Below are 20308 nucleotides of genomic sequence, written 5' to 3'. Positions count from 1 at the left end.
AATTACTACAGTAACTCACCAAGACTAATGAATTTTAAATACCAGTATTGTTACTACAGTAAATACCAGTATTGTTACTACAGTAAATACCAGTATTGTTACTACAGTAGCGCGCCAAGACTAATGAATTTTAAACACCAGTATTGTTGCAATTTACTTGCCCTTGTCTTGACTTTAGATCTGTGGTATTAAACTCTATTAATCAAATATATAGGCATTGGATATGTTGATATGTTAATTTTTCATGATTTTCATCATAAGATAGCTCATGGGAAATTGAGAAATAAACAGATAAAATCATAGTAGTCAAGGGATATATCTGCCTCTGAAATAACATTAATGATAACTCACAGGCTATTGGGATTCAATACTGTTACTGGATTCTTCAGTAATTTTCTAGAACATGCTTACTATATAAACAGAGTTTATTTTATAGCTCTTATATGCATATTTCTAATATTTAAAAACATAAAATAATCTGAAGCCACCTATAAAATTGATGTTTACCAACAGTTTCCTAGTGGTAATAAAAGGCAGATGGGATACAAATACAATTATGTTCAAATAAAAGTAAAAAGGATTAATGCGACATTTAGGAAGGAAAATAGCAATTAAAATAATAGCTGAATTAAGTAAAGCATCATCCTGCATATTATTTGAAGGCTTGTAAACATACAAATGAAATATGCAGATATTTGTTTATAAATATCCTTGAGTATTTAAAAATTTTTTAAAATGTATAGGCAAAATAAATATTTTTATCTGACATATAGCCTAGAACTATACTGACAGATTGAATTAAAGAACTTTGTCTATTTATCTTTTTCATCACATATAGTTATATAATGTTTATGATGTGCCAGACACTACTTAAACAACATTACTAACAAAGCTTAATAAATATTTAGTTCTCATAACAACTTATGTGGCAAATTTTCTAAAGATACATATCTAGTAGATAATAACGTGGATTTTGAAACTAGTAATAATTTGTGTGTGTGTGTGTGCTCTTTCTCCCACTATATCTATTTATACAGATATTTATATAATGTGCATAAACACTATTTATATAAATATATTTAATATTTATTGAAATATATAAATATATAAGACCTATATATGTATGTATATATGTGTATAAGATGTATACATACATTATATAAGTGTATATGTATTATATATGTACATATGTGTGTATATATGTATTAAATTTGAATATTATGAGAACCAATTCCAATTAAGCCGAGGCTGTTAAAATGGAATTCATTAATTTACTTGTTTTCAAGGTCTTAATTTAATTAGATGTTGCTGTGAAAACAAAGCATAATTAAGAGACAAAAATAAAATGGAAGACTTTGTAGTAAAAGCACAGTTTAAAGAAAAGAGCATAATACATGTTTGTGTCTATATATATGGTAGAAAAATAAAATGACTATTCAGATTCCCCTCATAATCTTTATTTTTTAAATATTGATAAACAAGTGGTTTTGAACATATCTTTATGAATAATTGGTGAGTAAAGCAAAGATTAAATAATAAGTATTAAATTATATAAAATTTCAATTAATTTGGTAATTGATTTAATATTTTCATGTAAAATTTATTCCCCCAAATAAAAGAGTTTCTTACCTATACGTGGAACAGAGAAAGTGAGGAACGTTGGGTCAGAAAGCATTTTGAATTCATTTTTGAGGAAGCCATTCCAAGACAAAACAAGAAGGTGCTGTGAATGGCAGGGGTTGTGGGATTTCCATTAAATACTGTGTCTAATAGAGTACTTTTTAGTGGCTTTTCTCATAAAATACATATTGTCATACTGAAAATTGATTATAAATATGAAAATATAACATAGATTAGTTTCAGTATTCAAAAGTGTGCTTATAATTAATTGATCTGACTGGAATAGAAACTCTCGTTTTTCTTTACCAAGCATAAAATACTTAACAATATGTACCAAATTAGTCATATACTATACTATAAAACATATTTATAAATGTCAAAGTTTAATTTCATGACCTAAATTTAATAATGATTTTGTACACTATTTAAAAAATGAATCAGTATGGCCAGGTGCGGTGGCTCACACCTGTAATCCCAGAACTTTAGGAGGCCGAGGCAGGCAGATCACGAGGTCAGCAGTTCGAGACCAGCCTGGCCAACATAGTGAAATCCCGCCTCTACTAAAAATACAAAAACTAGCCAGGCATGGTGGTGGGCACCTGTAATCCCAGCTACTCCAGAGGCTGAAGCAGGAGAATCGCTTGAACCCGGGAGGCAGATGTTGCAGTGAGCTGAGACCGTTGCACTCCAGCCTGGGCGACACAGCGAGACTCTGTCTAAAAAAAAAAAAAAAAAAATCAATCAGTGTGACAAAATCTAGCAATCTCTATACACCTACACATAAGCACACACACACACATATGTGTGTGTATATGTATATGTGTGTATATATATGTATATGTGTGTATATATGTGTGTGTATATATATATGTGTGTACGTATGTGTGTGTGTGTGTATATATATGTGTGTGTATATATATATATGTGTATATATATATATATGTATATATATATATATATATGTATGTCCTGTATCTATATAGGACTTCCCAACTGTGACAACACATAGTTTTAGATGGATTGTAAACAATATCTACTATAATTGAACATACATACATACGTAGTTGAATATGTGTAGATTTTCTATTTAAAGATAGGCTGTGGCCTTTTGAAAACTTTAGCGAGTATCTTAGGTATAACTCTTGGGTCTGCTATTCCAGCAACGTAGTTCTGATCATGATATTACTGCCATTTCCCTCAACATTACTCAGAATTCTATTAGAAACAGTAAGGTATGACCCCAGCTTCAGCATCTCTCACAAAAGACACCATTCAACTTCTTCGGATATCTTCTCTATCATGCTCCTGAGACATTACTCTCTTTTTCTCTAGGGAAGTTGAATGTCCCATGACTGCTAGTGTAAACAAGTAGGTCCGATTTGACTGCCTGACTTTGGACATTTCTCTAACAACAACTAGACTCAATTATTTTAACTGAACTAGGATTCCTAAAACCTATTAGCTGACCAGGAGGCCACATTGGAGGCACTGTCAACTTCTGCTTACCAGCAAATGTCCCCCATTTTTGGAGAGGGTGGCAATAAAGTATAACCAATACATTTCTTTCTAGGGTCACCATGTATGTCCTCAAATTTGCACTTCTTTATATGAAAACCAGGCATTAATGCACTCCTATTTCAAAAATATAACAGCTCATATATTATGTGGTGTCATAAGAGACCTTTAAGTGTTTATAGAAATATACCTAATGCTAAATGACGAGTTAATGGGTGCAGCACACCAGCATGGCACATGTATACATATGTGACTAACCTGCACATTGTGCACATGTACCCTAAAACTTAAAGTATAATAATAAAAAAAAAATCACATCTGCCGAAGAAGACATTCAGGTCAGGCTCAACTCAGTGGCCAAGTTTGTTTTGGATGCTAGAATTTCACTATAATTCATTCTTGAGGGCCAAGGTAGAGTTTGTGATTTTTTTTCAGCTGGTTGAGTCTGGAAACTTAGGGGGAAGGTTCAAGGTTAATATGACAGATTAGCCTTATTTTGAACTTGGAATTCTGCTGATAGTCTGAATTAAATGCTGTATGAAACAACTGAGATTATTTTTTCCCCCAACTGTCTGTCATTTTTATTAATCAGAACGGTTGGCAGAACAACATTCTCATGGGACAATTCACCAGAAATCAAGACAGTGGAGAAAAGAAGAATGGGCCTCTCACCTTTACACGTGTGTTATAAGCAGAGGCACTCATGGCTTTTGTTCTGTACTGTCTTTTTAATGATGTTTGCATAGCACACAAACATCATTGAAAAGGAGATGGAGATTTTGCTTTATTCCAGAATTAAGGCAGGTTTATTTACTCCTAAGTGTAATAAAAATGATGTTTCTCTTTGGGACAAAGGTCAGCTATGTTTGCTTATGGTCCAGAAAAGGTCATGGGGCAGCAAAGACAGCATCCTCCTGGTCCATTCTCCATCACCCTGTGGGACTCACGGGACAAGCAAAGCTGGCATGAACTTCAAGATCATGCTGTCTGCTGTGTCCTGAGCAATAAAGTTCTATGACTGTCCCAGGAGTCTTGAATCTTCTGCCAACGTATATAAACCTGTGACAAGCTAAATTGTTAGCTTACACATTAGTTAAAATTCCAAGAACTCTTCACGGTTATTGAAATGAACCTCATATATTCAACCTCAGTAATTTTGGGGAAAATTCATGATCTCTTGATATTAGAACACTTTATAGTAGTGACTTACCGATATTTGTGGTAAAATATGTGCAGAGGCAAAGGAATATATTTTGTCGCAGAAGGCTAAGAGTAGAATCTGAAGTTTGATTTCCATTTCTCTATACCTTGAATCTTCTTCCAAATCAGATTTTCACATGAGAAAGAGTCATGTTAATTTTGCTTTCTTCTACATAATGAATTCACATTTGTCTTTATATGAAAATTATACATTAAAAGATTCTTCATATTCCTACTTAACTTGTTCTCTGAGTCTCTCCACCATGCAATCTTCATGTTGTATATATGGACTTAATGCTCACTGGCATAATGTTCTTTGTAACTAGGGAACACAACTCCTAAATTCCCTGAGGATTTGTTTGACTAAGATTTCAAATGGTTGTTACTAGGTGGCCATGAAATTCATCATCTCAAGCCCAGATTTTCTGATTATCTGGAGTCATGTAAAAATCCAATAATATTCATTTTGAGGAATGAATACCTTGCACAGCATTTTCCCTTTGCCCGATTGTCTGCTAATTTTTCAGTGCTCCCAATGCTGAGCTAAAACATGGTCAGCCACCATCATGTTCCCTGGCAGTCATGAAATCATGACATCTTGGAGACTCCACAACTTTCTTTAATAGCCTATTTGGAAACACTTTTATAGCTGGCAGCTTCTAGATGAGATTTAAACTGACTTTTTCCCTCTCATTGTATCTGGATGTCTTGGTTGTAAGTGGATTCCAAGTTAGAATTTAATTTTCACTGGCATTTATTAATAGAATATACTTCTAGATTCAAAATGTTAAGATATACACAAATTGGAATTTTATAAATGGACAAATTTTAAGAGTGTTTAGTTGATGCAAATTTTGCAACACTATTCATTATACATCAACCATAGAGGATAGGCAGAAACAGAATAGATAACTTTTTTCAAACCTGTACATACTCCTAAAAATGGAGAAAATGTGAGGGCATTTAGAAGACTTTATTTTTCCCCATGCCATTTTTATGCAGTGGAAATGCTTAGATAATTTATGCAGTGGAAATGCATAGATAATCATAGAATTACATTGAAAATTTGGATTCAAATACTGTGAACCTCCTAAGATGAAACTCCTAAGATGATTAATATATTTAAGCTCAACCAAAATATTAAATTATGAAAAATATGGTAAATAATTGATAGGATTTTAGAACATGTTGAAAGTTCTATTTGTGTTGATGTGTATTTAATGACTTATATGGTCATATTTTAGGGTAGAGCAATGCAGAAACTATTATTTTTATTCATTGTCAATCTAATATAATTTCCAAAATAATCTGTAACTTTATTGTTTAAGTGCATTCATACCTTTATGATTTTTAAGGAAGAATTGGATAAGAAACAGTCTTTTAATGAGTTCTGATTTTTTGAAAATATCTGTAGTTCATACTCTGGGGTATTTATAAGTTTAAACATTATATTAATAGAAGATAATTAAACAGTAATTTTAAGTCCCTGCTCAGCTCAACACTTCTTGGGGGTACTAGTGCAAATGTGTTGTCCTGAAGTGTTTGAAATTGGTACATACAAATGTAAAATACATTTTGAGAATATAAAAAGTCATATGGATTAGTTATTGATAAATTTTCATTGGGGCACAGGAATATATACTAACTGACATTTAGTGAGGAAAACAAAGAGTTGTCGATGGTGACAGGGAAAAATCAAGAGTGATTGATAAAGGAAGTGGCATTTAAGATACAGCTTGATATCTGCCAAGATTTTGACACTTAGAAATTTAGAGAGTATGTTCGTCTTGGAGAAAATATTATCAGTCATTAACATCTAGGCTGCTTAGCATATAATTTTTAATTGTTAACAATAAAAGGGAAAATAAACCCTTCAGTGAAATTTGATCGCTAAGGAATTATTTTGGGGAGAATACGGAAGAGGGAAAACAAGTTTTTACTCCTGATGTGATAGAAGGCAACAAGCACAATATGGGAATGAGAAGCAAACATAAGGTAAGAAGGCAGAAACTGGGCACCAGCTTGAAGGTGACGTACTAGAAAGTAATTTTAGCCTGTTAGTGCTTTGTGCTACTCAGGAGATTCCTTTATACCAACTGTTTCTGCTCAGGGGATGTTGTCTTGTAAATTAGAATCACAGATCATTTTATTTCCCTTTAATTCTAATCAGGTACTTGTCATTTTAAAGGATTCATATGAAAAGGTAGCTTGCATTTTCATCCTCAATTTTAAGCAAATAAATTTGTGAGAATTTGGTAAAATGTTATGTCACACTCAGTAAATTAATAACTTATATTTTCTCTATTTACATAAGTAAACTTTGAGGGGACTGACAGATATGCCCTGGATGTGAAAATGCTACCACACGAGGCCATCTGGCTAATCAGATGTCAGCTTTCTTTTTTTTTAATCAGAAAATTTATTTATTTTTGTTAAAAACGAAGTGAGTTTTGCTAGCAAACCTTCAGAGACAAGATTACCAAACCCTTATCAGAGCCCTTGTGTAATAATGTTTTTGCTCTGCATTTCTTTATATCAATTTTACATTTCCTCTTCACCTACAGTAGTTGAAGGTTAGTCAATGACTTGGAAAAAAAGTATATCTGACTATAATGAAAAGGAAATTAGGATAGTTAAAATACATGGTATAGGAGAAATATTAAAATTATTCCTGGATATGAATATAGGCTTTGCTCCTCAAAAATCATGACATTGAAAGTAATTTCCTCTCTTTTTTCCTTCAGTTTCCATGTATGTAAAGCATTTCAATCTTATGAGAAGTTGTAAGATGTATCTCCTAGCATAATATAAAGTTATCCTCAGAGGTCTCCTTGCCAGCCAGCTGGATAGTACAGAAATCACATTTCAATCTGTAAACTCAAGAAAAGAAGAAAATATACCTTTATTCTTATTACTAGCTCTTGCTTGCATAGTATTCATAAGTAGGGGCTAAATAAACATCAGCGGAATGAATATATGAATAATGCAACCAGCCAAATAAAAATTTGAATTCTGAAGTCCATTTGGTAAAACTGATTATGAATTTTCTATTTTGATATTCTAAAACAGAGAATCTGTTTTAAAATTACATCTGCAATCCTTACTTCCAGTTTCTGGGTAAGGTGTATACACAAGAAATTCTTATAAATATTTGTAAAATGATTAATGCAATCATTTCAAATTCAGTCCTAAATTTGGAAAGTTTGTGTTTTAATTCTTGGGGATTCAATGCTAAAGTATGTTTGGTTAAATTGATTGTGTATATTCAGTTTGGACCTTCCAGAAATTTGGCCTCTTGAGTGGGATATTTAGTCCCATAAGTGTCTTTCTTTTTATCATATTTATGATTTGTACTAATGTCATGTAATAACTTTATGCCAAAGCTTATTTGATACATGTCATTGCTTTTCCATTGTAATCAATCGTTGGCTTTGGAAAATAGAAAGGTTAAAATGACATATGATAGAAACACCTTGAACTATTGTAAATCCCATAGATTACATATTTTGCAGTATACATACAATGTAATGTATATTGCATTGTAGTTTGAGACCTTGTTAAAACACACAACCTATAAATTTTAGTGATAAAAATTATGGAGATGCATTTTGTTGTGCTAACCAATTGATTCATTCATTTATGCAGTTTTGGAAACTGCTTTCAGCCTTTTTCACAGCTTCTCCTTTTGTTGAAGAACAGTTTGTCTTGATTAAATCAGCAGTCTACTGATTTGGTCATCTTCTCCAGTGTTGCCTGCCAATAATGCACTATTTTCACTTTTGCTAAAGTAATAGTTCTAAGATAAACATACATTATATCTTTTGACCCCCATACTTGTATCATCCAAAATTGTCCTTCAGGAAAACAAAATTTAGTCTGTGATGGAAAGTAATTTATGATTTGGCTTCTGTTGATCACTCCAACTACATCCTATTAAAGTCCTGCTACATATACAACCTTATCGGCATACACTTTTCATATTAAATATGTTGCAGGTTCTCGACTACTACGTGCTTTTCCATACTTCCATGCCTTGGCATACACTGTTCCTTCTTTTTGAAACATATCGTTGTTCCCTTACCTTTTAATCTCTGGCCTACACACATTTACCCTCCAAAATGCAGCAGAAACATCACCACTGAGGTTTCACAGAGGCCTTAACATGGTCTTACTTGCTTCTACTTCATTTTCTGATTGTACTACCTACATACACACTGAGCACTTTCAGTATGGCTAATGAGACTGAAGAGCAGAACTTTTCATTTTGTATAATTTTTATAAGTTTAAATAAACATGTATGGATAGTGGTTACTTTACTGGAAAACAGAATTGAAAGAAAGGTTAATTTCTTGCTGATGGAACTTCTGTGTATCTCCTTGAGTAAGTCATTTTACTACTCTTACTACCATTTACTTCAGTGCTAAAGTGTGCATTTTAATATTAATATCCTTCACAAAGTTTAGAGGAGTCTCAATTGGATAACGTATGTGAAAACACATCAATAATAGCAATTTATGATACAAATGCTAGTTATGATGACCAAAAAGACTATAAAACTGACTTTTAAAAAATATAACTTTCAGCTATTCTTTATCTCATGCTCAAGTAATGGGCAAATAGGTGAACTGCCTATTAATTTAATCATGGCTAATTAATATTTTGCTATATAATGTTACTGCCCTGTGCTGCCAGTACATAATTCAACATTTCTTTCATTGTTGGAGAGCCACTGAATATAAAGGCAACCAACAAATACGAAATCCATTTTTTTTACATTAACATCTTTCTTTTGCTGAATAGCATTATTTTTTCATGCTCTATTTGGCTTTTAATAAAACAAAATTTCAAATTTCAAAATATGTAAATAACCAGAATGTTCAATGGATGTAGCTTTATTACATCATTTTGTTTGTCTCTTTTTTGTACTCATATGAGGAAAATAATATAATATTCAATTTAAATATGTTATTCAATATTCTTCAGTGTAAAATATTCTATTGAAACATTGCATTTCATTTAATAACTGTTGGGAAATATATGTATCTTAAATACAATAATTGTTATAAAAAGATTTTTAGTATATTAAATGTGGTAACCTGGAAACAGTTCTAAGAGCTTTCCGTAGATAGTATCTTGAGCACAAAAAAGTAGGATACTATTTATTGTAAGTGAATTGCTACTGGAAAGTTAATAGCAATATTAAAGTTGTTGTAAAATTTTGATTTTGCTATACTATTGATAAGCTTATGAAATCATGGTAATTTAAAAAGCCATATATGCTTATAATTTGAATACACCTATAATTTACAGAATGAGAAATTTAGACAGATCTGTCAGAAGAGATCACTGTCCATTAAGGTAAGAGATTGTATTAGGTGGCACTTCTTAGTTAAGACAGGACTGCATGTGAAGACTTAATATTTACAATTTTAGTTTTACCTTTTTGTTGTTATATTTTGATAACAGTCTAGAGTTATTTTTTATTTAGAATACTGACAAGTACAAGTTAAAGTTTACTCAATTAAAAAGAAAAAGACATTTCATTTGTATATAAGTATTCAGTAGTAAAGTTTAGTGATTATCTTATGATGTTAAAATGTAAAATAAACTCACATATTTAATTAATTTACTTAGACATATATACAGTATTATCTGTCCAAATAAGATCAGTTGCAATTAGCATTTTCTGACCGTGATAAAGAAAACTGGACAAAATATATTGGGAAAAAAAGATGTTTAGAAATTGGAAACAGGCAAATGGAATATTAGTCTTCAGAGATTGTTTAAAAGAGAGGCAACCAGTATGGCAGTCCATGTTTGTTTCCAACAGCATTTTCTAGACCATAAAAGCCAGGGGGAGATAACAAAGTTTTTTTTTTTTTTTTTTTTCCTTTTCTTTTGTCTTTTCTTTTAATGTATAGTGGAAGTGGTGGACAAGGGGAGAAACAGTTGGTGTTTTCAGGTAAGAGTACCAGAAAGACAGAAAGGAGAGACCTACTTAAATAAAGAAGAAGAAGAAAAAAATATGTTTAAGGGTATCTTTGGGATTATTGCTAAATATGACCTTGTACATATTGAGAATGAGATTCCACAGTGGCGATCTGAGAACAACTATCATGGAGCAATAAGCTGGAGAACAAGAGTTTATGAAATCCTGGGAGATGCTGGAGTCTCAATTAGCCACAGAAAAGACATATTGTTGAAAACCTGAGTATAGCTAGAGTTGCGTTAGAGTAGTAACTATTCTTTCTCTACTCTAAAAAGTTTAGAAAAGAAGGTCTGGATGAGTCAAGTTTATGCAAAAGTAAGTTAACTATCTGAAAATACTGTTTAAAAGAAAATGTACCCATTCAAAATATCCAGTGTACAATAATGACATTAATAGATATTCAAAATAGCAAGAAGTGTAACACACAACTATGAGAAAACCCAATCAATAGAAACAGAACCAAAAATTAAGATTGTAGTATTGTCAGTCAAGGACTTTAGAATATATATTTAAAAGATGTTCAAGAATTTAAAGGAGCCAGGTGTGATGATTGATTCCTGTAATCACAACGCTTTGAAAGGCCAAGGTGGGAGGATCCACTGAGGCCAGGGTTTCAAGACCAGCCCGGGAAACATAGTGAGCCTGGCGACAAATGCCTGCAGTCCCAAATGTGAGAGAATCACTTGAGTTAGAGGCTGCATGCAGCAAACTATAAACGCGCTCTTGCGCTACGTGCTGGGCAACAAAGCGAGACCCCATTTCTAAAAAAGAAAAAAAAAGAATTTAAAGAAAAGCAAGAATAGAGTGATTATAGAAATAGAAGATACTGTAATTCAAAACATAACATTTCCAGATCTCAAACAATAATAGCCGAAGTGAAAAAAAAATTCCTCAACAGTCTTAATATCAAATTGTACAATATAGAAGAAAGTGTTTCAATGAAAAAGAGGGCATTTGAAGCCTTTGAAATTGAAATATCAAGGGCGGAAAGGCAGAAAAAAGGAAACTAAAGGGAGACTCAGTCACTTGTGGGAGAATAGCTAGTAGTTCAATATCTCTGTAATTGGAGTTCTTTAAGGGGGCGGGGTCGGGGGCAGAAGAAATATTTGAATAAATAATTTTTAAAAACTTCCAGACTCAATGAAGAAAGTTAACTCATAAATAAACTAAGCTCAATGAACAATAAGCAAAATAAACTCAAACAAAGAAATACCAAGATGCATTAAAATAAAATTATTATAAAAAACCTTGAATAAAACAATTTAAAATTGGCCAGAAAAAACATACCATTACACATAAGGAAATTAAGGGAAGAGTAACCAATAGAACTTAGCAAAAAACATCCAAAAAAGCAATGAAATAATAACTTAAAAATGTGTAAAGACAAAAAGCCTCAACATAGAATTACATATAGTTAATATGTTCTTATATCAGTTATCTATTGTTGATATTATGTATGTATAATAGGAACTGTTGATACTCAAGTGAGAAATCTTTTGGGATAGATAATTTGTTTGAAATGGCTCAAATTTCCACCATGGATTATTTTTAAATATATGGTTTAACTTTAAGAAGATTATGGCCTTCCTAGTTACCTTTCTGTTATTGATTTCTATTTGATTCCATTGTGGTTACAGGGAACAAGACAAATGAGTCCAATCTTTTAAAATTTATTTAGGTGTTTTTATGCCTCAGTACGTTATCAACTTTGGAAAATCAAACCAAGTGTTCTTAAAAGGAACGCAAGTTCTGTTATTATTGATTGCTGTGTTCTCTATACAGATACTGGGTAAACTTATTAGTGTTGTCTGGATCTTCTTTATCCTTGGTAGTTTGTCTTTCTGCTTGTCTTACTAGCAATTGGATAGGTGTGTGTATTCCTACTATAATTGTGGATTTGTCTGCCTCTACTTTTTATGTCAATTATTGAAATTTTTATTTTTATGTAAGATTAGCTTTATATGTAGTTGTGAAAAATACAGAGATTATATACATATGTGAATGTATATAGTGTACATATTATGTGTTATTTTATATATTGAGTGTTATGTAACATAACATAATATTACATTATATATACACAACATATATATTTTATATCACAATGTACTTGCATTGGCATTTTACTTCTTCGAGTACAGTATAGAAACCTTACTTCCATTAAATTGCTTTACCCTTCTGACTTTTAAAATATAACTGACTTAAGTATTTCCTTTATACACAATGAGAACCACATCATGTAGTGTTATAATGTTTGCTTCACCTGTAAATATGATTTAAGAAACCCAGGAGAAGAAAATATATTTACAGATGTTTTTATCCCACTCTATGTTCTTCTTTTATTCCTGAATTTCTAAAACTTCTGCTTTCATTTCTCTTCTGTTTAAAAAGTTCTTTAGCCATTCTTTAGAAGTAACAACTTTTTTTTCTTATCTTTCCTTGTAATTTCTTTATTTCCTTTTCATTCCTGAAGACCATTTCAGCAGCTATCAAACACAGTTGACAGTACTTTTCTTTCAGTAGTTGACGTTATACCACTTGCTTCTGACCTTAATAGTTTTAGATAGGAAACCTACTGCAAATTTATATAAGTAATACACTGTTACCTTTTGGCTGCTTTCAAAATTTTTCTCTGTATTTCATTTTCAGAAGTTTGTGATGTTTTGGTTTGAACTTATTTTACTCTATATGAGGTTCACTCAACTTTGAAATCATTCATATCTGTCACTAAATTTTGGACGTTTTAGCCATTATCTCCTTGAATATTTTTTTCAGTCTCTCTCATTTCCTTAGATATGGAGAATGTATACAACTATTCATGTTATCTTCCCCCATGCTATGAATGTTAGTTCTTTTGCTGTTTTTACACAGATCCCTGAGACATCTTTTTTTTTTTTTCAGTTTATATGCTGGTTTTCACGTTGTATAAATTCTATTGATCTGTAGCTCACTGATTGTACTATCTATCATCCCCATTGTGCTCTTGAGCATATTCAGCACATTTTTGTTGGTGTCATTTTATTTTTCAATTCTATAATTTCCATTTGATTCTTTTTATGACTTCTATTTTCCTAAGACTTTTATTTTTTCAAACAAATATGTCATTGCTTGTTGAAATATTTTTATGACATTTTCTTTAAAATCCTTTTTTTTTCTTTTTGAGATGGGGTCTCACTCTGTCACCCAGGCTGGAGTACAGTGGCTGGATCTCAGATCACTGCAACCTCTGCCTTCTGGGTTCAAGTGATCCTCCTGCCTCAGCCTCCCGAGTAGTTGGGACTACAGGCACATGCCACCACGCCTGGCTAATTTTTTGTATTTTTAGTAGAGAGGGGGTTTCACTGTGTTAGCTAGGATGGTCCCGATCTCCCGACCTCATGATCTGACCACCTTGGCCTCTCAAAGTGCTGGGATTACAGGTGTGAGCCACCGCGCCTGGCCCGAAAGTCTTCTTTTTTTAAAAAATTTTTTATTTTATTTATTTATTTATTTATTTTATCAAAAAGACCCTTTTGAAGATGCAGCAAACTTTTAACCACCCTACTCTTCCCTATTGATGCTAGGTGGGTGTGTAGACACAGCACCTACTGTGCCCTTCAGGAGCCAGGGTAAAGATTACTGGTGACTAGCCGTGCCTTTCATCACCTATTAAGTAATTGTAATTGCTGGATGCAGGAGACTCAGCTTGTTGATGAACCCATTGATTGTTTCTGTAAGAAGTAAAGAGGTAGGTAACTGAAACATCCAACTTCATTTTGATTTATGATAATTCTTACTGATTTAGAGAGAAAAAAAGAAAATTAAACTGTTAGAAGAATTAATATGTGCTCATAAAACCCCAATATTTCTGTTTGTTTGTTTTACAGAATTCAGCCTCAGTAAGAAAGAAATGTATTTATCAGGCTGAAAAGATCCATAAGTGAAAATTTAGCTTGGGTTCAAAAGGAAGGTATCTGAAATAACTTTGCTGCTTTGGCACTAAATACTTATTTTGAGAATAGGAGGATTTTGAGATTGGGATTGGCTTAAGGAAAATGAAAAACTATTACTTACATTGCTTACTCATTGACTATTAGTAAGAAAAAGAAAAGGATAGTCAACCTACTTGTTTAAAGGTTTGGAATTCCTGCAAATAGAAATAATCTTTGCACAAAATATCTGTACTGTACTGTTTTTGTTTTCCATATTCAAATCATGATTGGTAAAATACGTATCATGGACACACATATTATTCGTTTCTATATTTAATATAAAAAGAAATACTGTTTTTTTGAACCTTCATCTCATACCTGAGTAAAAGTGAAAATATAAGACTTCAAAACAGATGACATTTTAGATATTTTATCAGTCTAAATGATCTCAAAACTTTACACCTGAAAATGTGAAATAGAAGAAACAGATGTTTAGATAGTGTTCACCAAATTTCCTCCGTTCTATAAAATTATAATGAATATAAGAATAGATTCAGTAGAAGTGAGTCTTCTAATAAATGGAATGCAAAATATCCTTATTTCTAAAATCCCTTTCTAAGAACAATTCCTGAAAAAATTAGATGTCAACATATGTGAAAGCCTTGTGATTTTATGAGATAAGTCATGCTGATAAGTCTTTGCCTGCAGTTGTGAAAAATAATTCAAGTGAAATATTAGCAAATTGTTCTATCTGATTTTCAGTGTGTCATGCAATTTGATCAAGTGAAACCTGTCAAATGTATTACTCATAAAAAGGATCATATCAATGCGATGTTTTATTGTTAACATTCAAAGTATAGGGAGAGACAATAGTTATTTGAGAATTTTTTCTTTAACAAGAAAATATGTACATAATTGCAGGAAGATGATACACTTTGAGTGGCAGCCATGGTAATGATTTCAAACAAACAAAATAAAATGTATATTGTGGCCAATGCATAACAGAGAAAAACGTTTAAAGGGAATAGAAGTTGCACACTTCTATTTTATGTGCAATTTGACATGTGTCTCCCTCTTTGTTAATTTCTCCTACCTGTTTAACCATTATAACTTAATTACACACAGGATTTCTTTTTTTCATCACTTTTGTTTCTACACTGGTTTTACTCAAAAATTTGTACTCAGGTTCCTCTCATCCCACAAATCCACTATTTATGGTTTCAATAATAATTAAATTGGTAGATAGATAGACAGACATACAATAGGTAGAGATAGATGACGTAGAGATAGATATTCTAAATATATATATTAACTATGGATTTGTATTTACAATTACCTCCTAGAAAGACACAGAAGGCAACAGAAATTGAAAGAAATAATATTCACTAATATTGTGTTTCACATGGCAAAATCTCTAAAGGTTTGTTAATCATTATTTATCTATATTGATTTCTTTTACACCTTTAGTTAAAAAGATTGATAAGAATGCAAACATGGTTGAGAGATAAGTGATGCAAAAATTTTAGAATAAAAAGTAATATTTTTCACATTTTCATTGAATTCATGAGCATGCCTTGAATTATTAGAAAAAAAGTGTCATGAGAACAAAATGACAATCATTTCGTGTTTTAAAAACTAGGCTATTAATCAACTTATATCAAAATGAGAGTATATAAAGATATAAAAATAATTCTGAACTTCAAACTATTTTTAGGAGATTTATCGTTGCCAGGGAAAACAAAATTATCTTCTTTTTGAAAGCACCAAGTAATGAATAGATTAAGTCCGCTGATCCTAGAAATGGAGATGAGACACACTGACTTCTCTTTTATTTAAAAGCTTATTTCAGAAAAATATTGAACATTCCAATCACAAGTTATAAAAACATAGTGTAAGTATTTTTCTTTTGTTAATTTTTTTCATTAGCCTTTGAACAGGATACAAACATGACAACTTTAAAAATAATTTATGATTTCCTTTCAATGAGGTTTCCATGTAGATAGAGCTTGTATCTCATGTCTGACTCTGAAATACTAGACTTATGTAATGATACAGCAAATAGAGGCACCCTAGAGGAATCTGATGTAAAGTTTGCTGCTGAAAGAGAGTTTTTACAAGGTGGAAGATCATCTGAAGCTCTGGAAGCCAGTGTGTTATTTGTCTCTAGTAGTTAAAACTCACTTGTCATCACAGCCTCTCGGATACATTGTCTGGAGAGATCATGTAAAGAAAGAGTCTGCTAAAATAAATCAATAAATAAGCAATTGTACTATTTTGATACCCAGGTAACGAAGTATGGGGCAGATAGAGACAGGAGAGTTCTTTCCATTTCAAGGTAGAAGAGGGCATGGCTTAAAACCATGACATGTCAAGGAACAGAAGGACTTTTATCAAAGCCTTCCTTTGTTATAATGGAGGACTGGTAGCAGTAGCAGAATACCATCTCAATTGGCTTCTGAGACAGAAGTCAATGAGGGAGGCTGGAATAAAAGGACACAAAAGGATTATGTGTGTGACATACCCCTGTTGGACCAATAAATAGTTTGAAGAGACAAATTTGAAGGAATTTGATATTCTAGTTTACATAGATAGTGAAATGTTCTTGGTTACTTTTAATGTGGTCTAATTTATACCTATATAAGAGGAAAAATCACATCAGTAATTAAAATGTATGTCCATTACAAAACATTTCATCAAAGCACTTTTGCTGAGGCATATTTAATCTGGATAAGACATTAAATGCGTTCACAATAATGGGAACTACCCTATTTTTGCCACCGAACACCCTGAGTCATATTATATTTTTGTCTCTTTTCACATCTGTAAAGTAAACATGATTGCATTGAACTCAGTTTGTGTCATTAACATCTCTAGCAAAATATATAGAATAATATAATAATACTGTTTCTGAGCACATTAAAGAAATGTTGTTTTGTGTCGGCTGCAGTGGCTCATGCCTGTAATCCCAGCATTTTGGGAGGCTGAGGCTGTAGTACCTGAGGTCAGGAGTACAAGACCAGCCTGGCCAACATGGTGAACACCGTCTCTACTAAAAATACAAAAAAAAAAAAAAAAAAAAAAAAAAATTAGCTGGACGTGGTGGCACATGCCTGTAATCTCAGCCACTCTGGAGGCTGAGAAGGGAGAATCATCTGAGTCCAAGAGGGGAAGGTTGCAGTGAGACGAGATCGCGCCACTGCATTCTAGACTGAGTGACAGAGTGAGACTCTGTCTCAAAAAAAAAAAAAGGAAAAAGAAAATAAATGTTGTTTTGTGAATATTTTAATTCTTATATGCTACATTTATTATATATCCACATTGGATGCAAATTTTCACCATTTAATTAGTTAATTTATAATTGTTAACTGTTTGGCAACTGTACATCACAAGAACATATCTTACACGAAGGAAGCATTGCTATTTGTGGTATATTCTAGTTCATAATAATAAAAAGTAAATATACAGTAACTCTTTGCCGCCTGATAATACCATCTGCACTTTTTAATACATCATCATTGAAGTACCAAAATCATTACTAGGAATGATACTTCCCATTTTTAAAGATCCAGACATCCAGAAAAGGTTTTTCAGTGAGTATAGTTGAGTCAAATATGAGAGATAGATTGTTCCTGCTGCTGAGAAAACATAAATTAATATTTTTCAGTAATCAGATGACGTATAGACTAAATTAAGTTCTGGAAACATCTTTTCAGGCTGTTTTAGATGTTCTATATTTTGATTAATTATGTATTTATTACAACATTTATTAAATTATAATCGAATACAAGGCTGTGAACCATAGAAAGAAACCACCCTGTATAGAGAGTAGCCAAATTGAAATAATACATGAGGTAGCATTTTTGCTAAAATTATAAGACAAAAAGATATCACAAAATAAAAATACCCTTGTAATCATCTCAAGAACGAAATGTGAAAGGAACAATGATAACATATACTTTATTACGTCAGAATAAATTATTTGAGAATATTTTCCTGCTACATTTTGTCTGTGAAAACCAACTACTCATATTAAGAGGTCGTCAAGGGAGGAAGAAATTATACTTAATTCTTTGCAGCATCTCTGAACAACCTCAGACAGCCATCAGCCTCCTAAAAGAAGAAAAGCAAACCGAGTTCATAGAGGCAGTTCATCGGCAGCCCTAATTACTGAGGGGAAAATTGTCAGTAAAAATCTATTTTGAAACAATTTCATTATTTAAACAGTCGGCTCTGGGATAGCTTGAATAAAACCATAATAGTCTCCTAGTAAAGCTATAGAATTGAGGAACAATTACACTCCAGCTCTTAGACCTCTTAGTAGCTGTATCCAGCCTCTAAGGACTGTGCTCAACTTTGTCAAACACAGTTCAGAGAAGAGAACAAAGGAAAAACAAACAATTTTTAAAAGAGAAAGGAGCATAGGATTTAATCAGGCAAACTTAGTTGGTGACACTTACAGAAAAATGACCTAAATTATTTTACACAAACTTCATGAACTGAGATGAAATTGGAGCTTATACTAATGACTACTTTAAAAAATATAAACTACAAAATAGTAGAAGCATTATTTATTTGTACATTTGAGTTTCTGGCATTGTCCTAGGTGTAATATGTCCATTAAATCCTTTAAACAACATACTAATCATAAAAGTAAACATTTTTATCTCTATTTTTATCAATGAAGAAATTGATGCTTTGAAGCACTCCATGTCTTGAATTATTCATATGTAAATTTAGCTCCAATAGTTTTCCTGTTTCAGATTCACAAACCTTCACTGTATGAAAGATTCAGAAGGGAGGTATTTAAATAAAATTGAAGTAAATTAAAGGATATTTCAATAGACTTCCTAGTCAGAAACTTGAGAGCTGTGGTGGGGCCTAGATTTGATTTAATAATCCCCCTCATTGTTTGGATACTTTACAAAACACTATGTCATCCCTTCTTCCCAATTATTAAATTGCATATAGAAATGCTAGCCCAGGGGCTAATACCCAAGAACAGACTTTAATTAAATACTGAAAAGTGTATTTGAATATTCCAGATGTTTTTATTTTCAAATAGAGTATACAATTCCTGAAGACAGGAATATTATCCTTTTAATGTGTAGCTTTCATCATCTCTAGTATCATAGGAATAGAAGACTGTAATTTGTTTTGAATTTTTCTTTTCTACTATTTTGGTAGTCCTAAAGACAGGAGTTGGATTTAATCGTTACAGATGCCTTTGGTGGAGGCACTGCAATGAATATATTAGCTCAATATTAGCCTTTATGTAAAAACAAAACATTTTATGGAGGAAAATCATGTATTTTAGTGCCTTGGAACACTGTCTTCCCTATCTGACTTCCTTTGTTAGAATTCTAGTTTTAGTCTTACTACATGTGTTTGAGCCAGCTATATAGACTCTCAAGGTCTCTATTTTGACATTGTAACATGGAAATAATCACCAAACCTATATATAAATAATTGATTATTGTTAAATTGTACATAAAATGTATTAGACTTACTGCTTAGCACACAGTAGTAACTCAGCAATTGTTCATTTTTATGTTGCCCTCATCATCAAGAGTATCCCAGAATTTTTCACTTCCGTGTGTAGTATTCTTTTTTTGCCTCAGTAACGAATTGCCACAAACTTAGTGGCTTAATGCAACACAAATTCGTCATGAAGCTCTGGAGGTCAGATGTACACAGTAAGTTTTAGTGATCTAAATCAAGTTGTTAACAGAGCTTCATTCCTTTTGTTGATTCCAGAGGAGAATCAGTTATCTTTCTTTTTTTTTAGCTCCAGAAATCCACTTGAATTCCTTAGCTCATAGTCCCTTCTTCTATTTTCAAAGCTAAAAGCATAGTATCGTCAACTTTCTCTCAAACTCTAACCCTCTTGTCTTTCTCCTTTACCTACAAAAATCTCATTTGGGCTCATTTGGATAACCCAAGACATTTTTCCAATTTCAAGATTTAATTAACAACACCTGCAAAATCTCTTTGCCATGTAAGTTTTAGGAGATTAGGAAGTAGATATCTTTTAGAGAGTGAGAGGGAAGTAAAAATTCTGCCTACCATAATGCCC

Source organism: Pongo pygmaeus, chromosome 6 (assembly GCF_028885625.2).
Source record: "Pongo pygmaeus isolate AG05252 chromosome 6, NHGRI_mPonPyg2-v2.0_pri, whole genome shotgun sequence".
NCBI lineage: Eukaryota > Metazoa > Chordata > Mammalia > Primates > Hominidae > Pongo > Pongo pygmaeus.
This window is presented reverse-complemented; position numbering follows the sequence as displayed.